Source organism: Bombina bombina, chromosome 3 (assembly GCF_027579735.1).
Source record: "Bombina bombina isolate aBomBom1 chromosome 3, aBomBom1.pri, whole genome shotgun sequence".
Classification (NCBI taxonomy): Eukaryota; Metazoa; Chordata; class Amphibia; order Anura; family Bombinatoridae; genus Bombina; species Bombina bombina.
In genome coordinates, this window is record NC_069501.1 from 643,053,891 (window position 1) to 643,063,338 (window position 9,448).

The window sequence follows — 9,448 nt, forward strand, 5'->3', positions numbered from 1 at the left end:
GGGGACTATTGAGGCCCTTGGTATTATGAGATAGGAATTTAATATGATGTAAGGTATTAGCCATGTGTCTGTGAGGAGAGGAGGGCATTAAGTCCACTAAGTTCTGGGTCACCCTGGGTTAGACGAGAGGCAGGAGCCCGCCCCGAGACCGGACAAAGAGAAGAAATAAAAAGGAGATAATGAGGGAACAAAACAAGCACTGTAAACAATACATTTTGGAAAACATAAAACCAGAGGGAAACAATAACTTTTGTAAGAAGTGTATACATCATTCCGTTGTACACTTTACTAGGGGGGAAGAATATCGCCTTTTAAACTCTTAGGTTATAGGTAAACCAAAAAATTATCAGGGGTATATCAAATATAAATTTAGAATTAACCAGTGCGGGGGCTGTGAAGGGATGTATGAAGTGCCATTTAATTGCGAGATAGTATTAGGTGGCAGCTTGAATACCTCAACCGTGCCCAGCATCATGAGAGAAAGGCACGCGGTTTGGAGGATGGCACTACGGGGCAAGGGGTTATCTTGTAAGTAGGTACTAATGCTGATACATTACATGCCCAGGAATAATGCTCTGTTAATGGGTCGAGGCATATAGAGAATAATAAACCAAAGGACCCAGCCACAGCGTCTACTTTTACTGATAATCATAATAATAAACATAACCTGATTATCCGCCAGGCTAGGAATAAGGGGAGCCATAGGAATTAATGGTCTTCCAGGACTCCCCGAAATTTAATAAGGAATATTGGTAAAATATCTGGTCGCCACCCATTGTCATAGTCGAACGGGGAGGCATGGCCTTCGATGTAGGGGATAGATATATGGATTGAGGGGGGTTATCCGGGAGGTAGATCATGGGGATGTGACACTTCCAGCCTTGGGGACATAATATAAAGAGGGGATCATGAGGTATTAAGGGGACACAAATCATCCACAACAAGCTGCTGGAGCAGTTGCATATGTCAAAAAGCCTCGTGAAAGGCAGGTAAAACATTTTTGCATGAAACAGTAGAGAATACAGAACATTAAACATCAAGATATTGGCCACATTAGCTCTCTACTGGGTGTAAACACATAAATAAACTAGATGGCGATTATATTAAGAGAGGCAGGGATAAAATTAAATTTAACTCAAGGCCCTGGGCGTGATATCTTTGGTATGGAGTAAACAGCAAATCTAACATATAATGTTTAGAGATAGCAGAAAACATACATAACATGGTGACATAACAATATTAGTGAAGTAAACAAAGCATAAGATAAGCGGTAAAACAGTAGAACATCTTGTATCCTGTAATGTAAAGTTCCACAGGGCCCAAAGTGACCAACGGCCACCCAGGGGTGAGATATTATGCAAAGTCACTAACTAAATGGTGGGTAGGATGAAAACTGCATTTAAGGCATATAATTAAAGTCATATGTAACACCATACGTTACCAGCTTGGGGTCAGGAATCTAACATGTCCAGCTGGTGTGGCAGGAAATGTCCCAAGATCTGCGGTATGAAGCAAATGCGCCGCAAATCAGCCTAGGCGGATGGGCCCGGCCACTATTCAAGAAGAGGGACGCTCCAATTTTACCAATTGTAGTGCAAAAAAAGAGGAGACCCAGGTCCAATCGTGAGGTGAATGGAGTCTCATGAAGACAAAGATTCATTCCTAGGCGGTAAACCATCCACTTCTCTTCTCTTGGGTTGGACCCTCTGCCACTGTGATCTTTGCTCCAATGGGCGTGAGGGGCCTGGAACCGCAGCCGCGGGAGGGGGTAGGACACCCGGATCCACCGGGTTATTGAATGGAATGTTGAGGGATCTGGACAGCTGGTCAAGGTCGTTGTAATCCTTGGAAACAATTTGTGAACCATTGTGGTTGATTATTAAACTAAAAGGGAAACCCCATCGGTATTTAATATGATGTTCCTGCAGTGCACTAGTAATGAACTTAATCTCCTTACGCCTCTGAATCGTGTAGGGGCTGAGGTCTTGATAGATCTGAAGAGAGTGACCTCTGAATGATATGGTCTGTTGGGACCTTGCTGCCTGCCATAGGGCATCCTTAGTAGAGAATCTTAGAAATCGGACAATGACATCCCGCGGGGGCAGTGGAGGCTTAGGTAGGGGCCGAAGCGCTCTGTCCAAATCTTCAGATAGCAATATCGGTGACTCAGGAGAGAGGTGCTGAGCCAAGCCGATAATATATCTTTTGAGGTGGTCAGGGGTCACATCTTCTGGGATACCGCGGAACCTCAAGTTGTTCTATTTTATCTTGAAGAGATTGTACTTTTGAGTCTTGGATAGAGAGTTGTTGCGTGTTCAGGCTGACCAGGTTGTTCAAGGTCTCCTGACCTTCCTCGAGGTAGTCCATACGAGCCCCCATTTCATTAAGGTCTCTTTTGAGATCCCTCATCTCCTCCTTAATAAAAGATTTAAGAGAGTCCAGATCAGATTTAGAAGGAAGCGCGGCAAGCCTCACCTGAATAGCCTGCAGCGGATCCTGTTGGTCATTTAGGTTCTTAGTTGGGCTTAGGGGGCACGACTGTTCCTGCGGAGTTTCAGATGTTATTGATGCGGTGTCTGATGTCTGAATGAAGGAGGATACCGATGGGGTTTGGGATGACGATTTGGATGGTTTATCAGATCTCTGTCCCTTTTTTGAGGCCATATTGGACATAGATACAGGGGGAAAGGTTGACAGAGACAGATGCCTTCTGATGTGATAAAAAGGCGGTGGCAGGTAGACTAAGGTGGCTGCTAGCGGGGAATCGGGGATGACACTGTACAGTTTGTAAAAACTGCGTAGGACGTTTCACACCCTCAGCAGCGGCTAAGTGAGGAGTGGGTGCAATGAAAAAAGGAAAAATTTATGTATATACTTGTGACCCCTCTATTCTATAGTTGGGAAGAGGTGGTCAGGAGGAAAAACCTTGTAATCAAATGTGAGAAATTTAGCTGAGTTATGTTTTATAGGGAGTCCTCTGGGTGTTTGTTCAAAAGCCCAGTACTAGGGAAAAAGCCACGTGGCTTGCGCAGGCTGAAGGAGCGGTGTTTGCTGCTCAATTAAGGTATGGGTATAAAAGTCACTTCCCAGGTCACCCGCAAAAGCCAACCGCCAACCACAGCCCAGCAGAAACTGTAGATACCTCGTTGTTGGGGTCCCGGTTAGGATGGTACTGTGGAAGGAGGCACCAGCCGCGGCGCCGGCTCTCGACAAGGCCGCAGCTTTCGGCCGTGCGCAGTAAATCCCAGGCGCACACAAGTAGAAGCAGCCTTCACCGGAGGTACCGGTAAGTCAGTCGGGAGCCCAGGGGCTAACCGGGTAAGTTTTGAGGGGAGTAAGGCGATTTCAGCTGCTGGGTAAAGTCGGGAGTAGCAGCGCTAAGGCTCCACAGCAGAGGCGGTGGGACCGCAGCTCCCCAAGGTGTTAGTTGCGAGGTTGAAGTTAGGAATCCAGATGCCAGCTTGTAAGAGGGTTTCTCACAGCTCCCGGCATTAGTTAGGTTGAGATCCTGATTAAGCTAGCGTTGCTAAGAGGAAAGGCCGACACGGAGCTTTACAGAGTTGCGGCCATGTTCCAGCACGGCTTAGCTCCGCCCCCCTCAAGAGCTTTTTAAGGGGGTTATAGTGTTTATTGCATTGTTTTGCTATATGCTAAAATGAAGCAGTGATTTTGTCCCTAAATCTACCCAAGAAACTGAGTCCTCTGAACACCTTTCTACCATTATTAGATGTGCTTATTGTTAAAGAGCTGAGGTGCCTTCTCCGGCTTATTTATGTGACTTATTAATGCAATCACAATAATAAGGCCCTTCTATGAAAAGAATCTAATTTTCAGCAGACAAAGGATATCATTTTTTAAGCACAGAATAAAGGAGCAGCAGTCAGGAGTGTAGAGTTAAAAAAGATTTATCAAATTTATTAAACACTCATTAAAAAGCCAGGATACCAGGCCAAGTGATAGGAGGTCAGCAAAGCAAACAGCTGACACGTTTCGGCTTAGAGCTTCGATTACGGCTCTAAGCCGAAATGCGTCAGCTGTTTGCTTTGCTGACCTGGTATCCTGGCTTTTTAATGAGTGTTTAATAAATTTGATAAATATTTTTTAACTCTACACTCCTGGCTGGTGCTCCTTTATTCTGTGCTTTCATTACGTTTGACCTACCTAGTGAGCACAGCCGGGGAGGATACTCGGATCCCTGAAATAGCTCCAAGCGATGAGCTATAGGAGCTGACACGACACAGACCAATCACGGAGAAGTGGGACCTACACACCCCCTATGCTATCGCAAGAGAAGTTACTTAATTGGTTGACTACTGACCAAGGGGTTGATAGTCCCACCTACTGACAATACACAGAGGATCTACACAGATGCGCCCTCAGTGACGTCAGAGGAGAACGCGGCATGGACGCATGAGTGTGAGACACTACACACTGCGTCCCGGCAGGGCATTCGATGCAAGTCAAATACTGCAGGAATCGCGTGAGCCCTGAGAGTCCTTTCTACCTATTGACTGCTGCGTTACTATAAAGGGGTAAGCTGATACGCTTTTTCTGTTTCAGCCTCACATGCTATGGACTGTTGGTTGTATGGTCTGTTTGCGAACGAAATACTTGGATGAACTTTTGTTTGTTCCCCCCTTACGCTTATATCACTATCAGGAGAGAACTGTTTGTGTTGTATAATTTTTTAAACCTTGCAGGAGTAGTAAATGTATTACCATTCTCTAGAAATCATGTCAGAAACAGCATCAGGAATATGGAAAACGTCAGGGAGATGTTCAACTTTAAACAAAAATATATCAGGTGCAACATCAGTTGAAGATTCCTCATCGCCAGAGGAAACTTCACCATCTGAAGACATAACGGAATCCCTGGTTTCTGGGCACATAGAACCTGTAGAACCTTATATGCTTGTTTGAAGGCAGAAGAGCAGCCAGCACCTCAGAAACTGCAGCCTTGATAAAAAAAAAATCACTGTAGGTGAAACATTGTCAGTTTTGTATGCTGTCTATTTGCTCACTCCAGCTATTTATATTGCTGATGTGGCTGCTATTTCTACTGACTGATTGTCTAGTCTTTCAGAACAGTATTCTAATGACTCTGCTCGTGCAAATCATTTGGGTTTACTCGACTGCTAATACTTTTACTTGTGATGCTATATTTGATATTATGAAGATTAATGTTAAAAGCATGTCTTTGTCAGTCCTTGCTAGGAGAGCCTTATGGCTTAAATCCTTGTTTGGTTCTGATTTAGATTCTTTAATCTCTTCTGTTACTAGAGGTAAAGCTTCAAATAATGTTTGTTTCTTTCGTCAGAATAAGGGACAAAATGCTGACTCCTCTTCTCAAAAGCAAGGCACATCAGGTTCAGTCTGGAGACCTAGTGCTAACTGGAACAAGTCAAAGCAGGCTAAGAAATCTATCCCTTCTACCAAAACTGCATGAAAGTGCAGCCCCCGATCCAAAAAATTTGGTAGGAGGCAGATTAAGCCTCTTTCAGGAGACCTGGTTTTAGTCTGTTCCAGACCCCTGGGTTCTGAATATAGCTTCTCAGGGATATCAAATAGGATTCAGAACAAGGCCTCTCAAAGGAAGTTTTTTTGTTCAATGTGCCACAGTAAAACTCGAGCTTTTTTCAAGTTTGTCTATGATCTAGAAGCTATGGGGGTGATTGTTTAAGTTCCTTTGCATGAACAGCGGATGGGATTTTATTCAAATCTCTTCATTGTTCCAAAGAAGGAAGGTACTTTCAGACAAGTTCTGGATCTGAAAGTTCTGAACAAATTTTGTAAGGATTCCATCTTTCAAAATGGTAAATATTCAAACTATATACTGCCTTTTGTTCAGCAAGTTCAGTTTATGTCCACATTAGATTTAAAGGATGCTTAATGTTCCATTTCACAAAGAAACATTTCCATTTTTTTCAGTTTGTTGCTCTACCATTTCGTATGACTACAGCTCCAAGAATATTCACAAATGTTCTGGGTGCCTTTTTGTCTGTGATCAGGTCTATCAGGGTATTGCAGTGTTTCCGTATCTGGACGACATCTTGGTTCAAGCTCTGTCTTTTCCTTTAGCAGAATCTCACACAAACTGACTTGTTGGATGGAGGATCAATTTTCCAAAAAGTTCTTTGGTTCCTCAGACAAAGGTAACTTTTTGGTTTTCAAATAGATTGTCTCCATAAGTCTTTCTCTAACAAAGAAGAGAAGGTTATAATTGGTGTCAGGCTGTCTGAACCTTAAGTCTCTCTTGTTTCCCTCGGTTATTCTTTGTATGGAAGTCCTAGGTCTCATGATTGCAGCTTCAGATGTAATTCCATTTGCACTTTTTCACTTCAGGCCTCTTCAGTTTTGTATGCTGCATCAATGGTGCAGAGATTACACTCTGCTGTCTCAAAGGATATTTTTGGATCTCAGTACAAGTCAGTCTCTAACTTGGTGGCTGGGTCTTCAGTTTATTATTTAGGGGGCTTCTTTTGCTTGTCCTACCTGGACTGTGATCGCTACAGTTGCAAGTCTTTCAATTTGGGGAGCTCAGAGCACAGGGAGATTGGGATCCTCTGGAGGTGAGGTTGCCAATCAATGTTCTGGAACTCCATGCCATTTTTAGGGCCCTTCAATCCTTGCCTCTGTTGAAAAGGGAGTCTTATCTCCGTTTTCAGTCAGACAATGTCACAGCAGTGGCTTATGCCAACCATCAGGGGGAACTCACAGTTCCCTGGCTATGATGGAGATGTCCAGGGTTCTCTTTTGCGATGAAGACAATTTTTGTCTAGTCTCTGAAATTCACATTCCAGCGGTGAACAATTGGGAGGCAGACTTTCTCAGTCTTCGGTCTTTACATCCAGGAGAGTAGTCTCTTCATAAGGATGTGTTCATTTAGATTGTAGATCTTTAGGATCTTCCAAAAATAAATCTGATGGCCTCTCGTTTTAACAACAAACTTCCCAGGTTCTTTGCAAGGTCCAGGGATCCTCAGGCAGAGGTAGTGGATGCTCTAGTAGTTCCTTGGTCATTTCAGCCTGCTTATCTGTTTACTCCTCTTGTACTTCTTTTCAGAGTAATTTCCAAGTTAAAGTTGGAGAAGTCATTTGTAATTCTGATTGCCCCAGAATGGCCTCAAAGGATTTAGTATGCGGATCTGGTTCAAATGTTCAGTTGCCCTCCTTGGCCTCTTCCTCTGCGGTCAGACCTGACTCAAGGTCCTTTCTTTCTCAAGTCTCTAAACATAATGTCATGGAAATTCAACGCTTAGTTCTAAGGCATAGGGGTTTTTTCAGATTCAGTGATTAAAACTCTGATTCTGTTTCTAGGAAGATTTATCACAAGGTTTGGAAAACTTCATTTCTTAGTGTGTAAATCATGATTTTTCCTGGCATTCTTTTAGAATCCCTAGGATTCTTCTGTTTTACTGGATGGCCTAAATGATGGGTCCGTCCGATGCTGGAAATGAAAGGGTGAGCCTGTAACAATCTTTTCTCCCAGCAGAGCAGCTGCCAGTGGCAAGGACTGGATAACTGGTGGCATGCATGTGTGTCTTGGCAGGGTGTTATCTGAGTGCGTCAGTGGCAAGTGCTGATTGATCAGGTCCGTGGCACTGTGCAACAGAGCAAGTTAACCCCACCCCCATGCTGTCAGGCTCAGCCAATTAAATGTCAGGATTCATTTATTTTTTTAGGACGTCTGTGCCTTGACGGTCATATAGATACTAAATAGGTGACTTAAGAAATGAAGTCTTGGGGTAGAATAGGCATGCGTGAAGTGCTCTCAGACAGGACAAATATTAAAAATGCCCTTAGTTCTTAATATTCCATTAAAAAAAAAAAAGCTTTTTTATTATTATTATTTTTAATCAACCACCCCCCTCCTGAAAAAAATAGTATCTTTAGAAATAAATAGTAATCTAACAGTCTCACCTTGTAATAGCTTTTATTATTATTTTATTTCCCCCCCCTCCCCCCCCCCCCCCCCATAGAAGAGTCTCCACTGGCCTGGATAAGGGTTTATCTGTCGGTTCTCTGAAAGGGCAGATTTCAGCTCTTTCAGTTTTGTTTCACAGAAAGATTGCTAATCTTCCTGATGGTTCATTGTTTTGTTCAGGCTTTGGTTCGTATTAAACCTGTTATCAAACCTATTTCTTCTCCTCGGAATCTTAACCTAGTATTAAGGATCTTGCAGGTTCCTTATTTTTAACCTATGCACAAATTGGACATTAAACTTATTTCTTGGTAAGTGTTATTTCTTCTGGCTATTTTGCTAGAAGAGTTTCTGAAATGTCTGCTCTAACTTGTGAACCTCCTTATCTGATTTTTTTCATCAGGCTAAGGATGTTTTGCAGACATCATTCCATTTTTTGCCTAAGGTTGTTTCTTCAGATAACATTGTTGGAGAGATTATTGTTCTTTCTTTGTGTCCTAATCCTAAGAATGCTTCTGAAAGATCCCTGGATGTTGTTAGGGCATTAAAATATTTAAAATATTATGTCGATGCTACTAAGGATTCCAGACAAACTTCTAGTTTGTTTGTTCTTTTTTCTGGACCTAGGAATGGTCAGAAAGCTCCTGCTTTTTCTTTAGTCTCTTGGATAAAACTTTTCATTCACAGTGCTAATTTAAAAGCAGGTCAGCCTCCACCACAGCAGATTACAGCTCATTCTACTAGGTCCGTTGCCACTTCTTGGGCTTTTAAGAATGAGGATTCAGTTGATCAAATTTGCAATGCAGTTACTTGGTCTTCTTTGCACACTTACACTAAATTCTCCCAATTTTATGTTTTTGCTTCCTCTGAAGCAGCCTTTGGTAGAAAGGTTCTTCAGGCAGTTGTCTCAGTTTAAGGGTTATGCCTGTTTTTAACTGCAATATAAAATACATTTCTTTGGGGTTATAGATTTATTTTCTCAGTAAAAAAAAGCTGTTTTTAAATCCCTCCCTTTATATTATTACTCATGGACACCACAGCTTGGGTATTAGTTCCATGAGTAATGGATCCTGGACTCAAATCACCTGTATAAATGAAAACATGATTTATGCTTAGCTGATAAATTAAATTCTTTCATGGTGGTGAGAGTCCATGAGCCCCCACCCTTCGTTTTTTGGAATTATTTTTTTTTAGCACATTATTTCTCTTGTACGATGTATCGAGTCCACAGATTCATCCATACTTGTGGGATATTCTCCTTCCTAACAGGAAGTGGCAAAGAGAGCACCCACAGCAGAGCTGTCTATATAGCTCCTCCCTTAGCTCCACCACCCCCCCAGTCATTCTCTTTGCCAGCTTAACTGCTAGGAAGGGTGAGTGTGGTGACAAAAAAAATTTGTTTTTATTTTCTCAAGCAAAAGTTTATTTTAAATGGTACCGGTGTGTACTATTCACTCTCTGGCAGAAAAGGGATGAAGATTTCTGCAAGGAGGATGATGATCTTAGCACTTTGTAACTAAGATCCACTT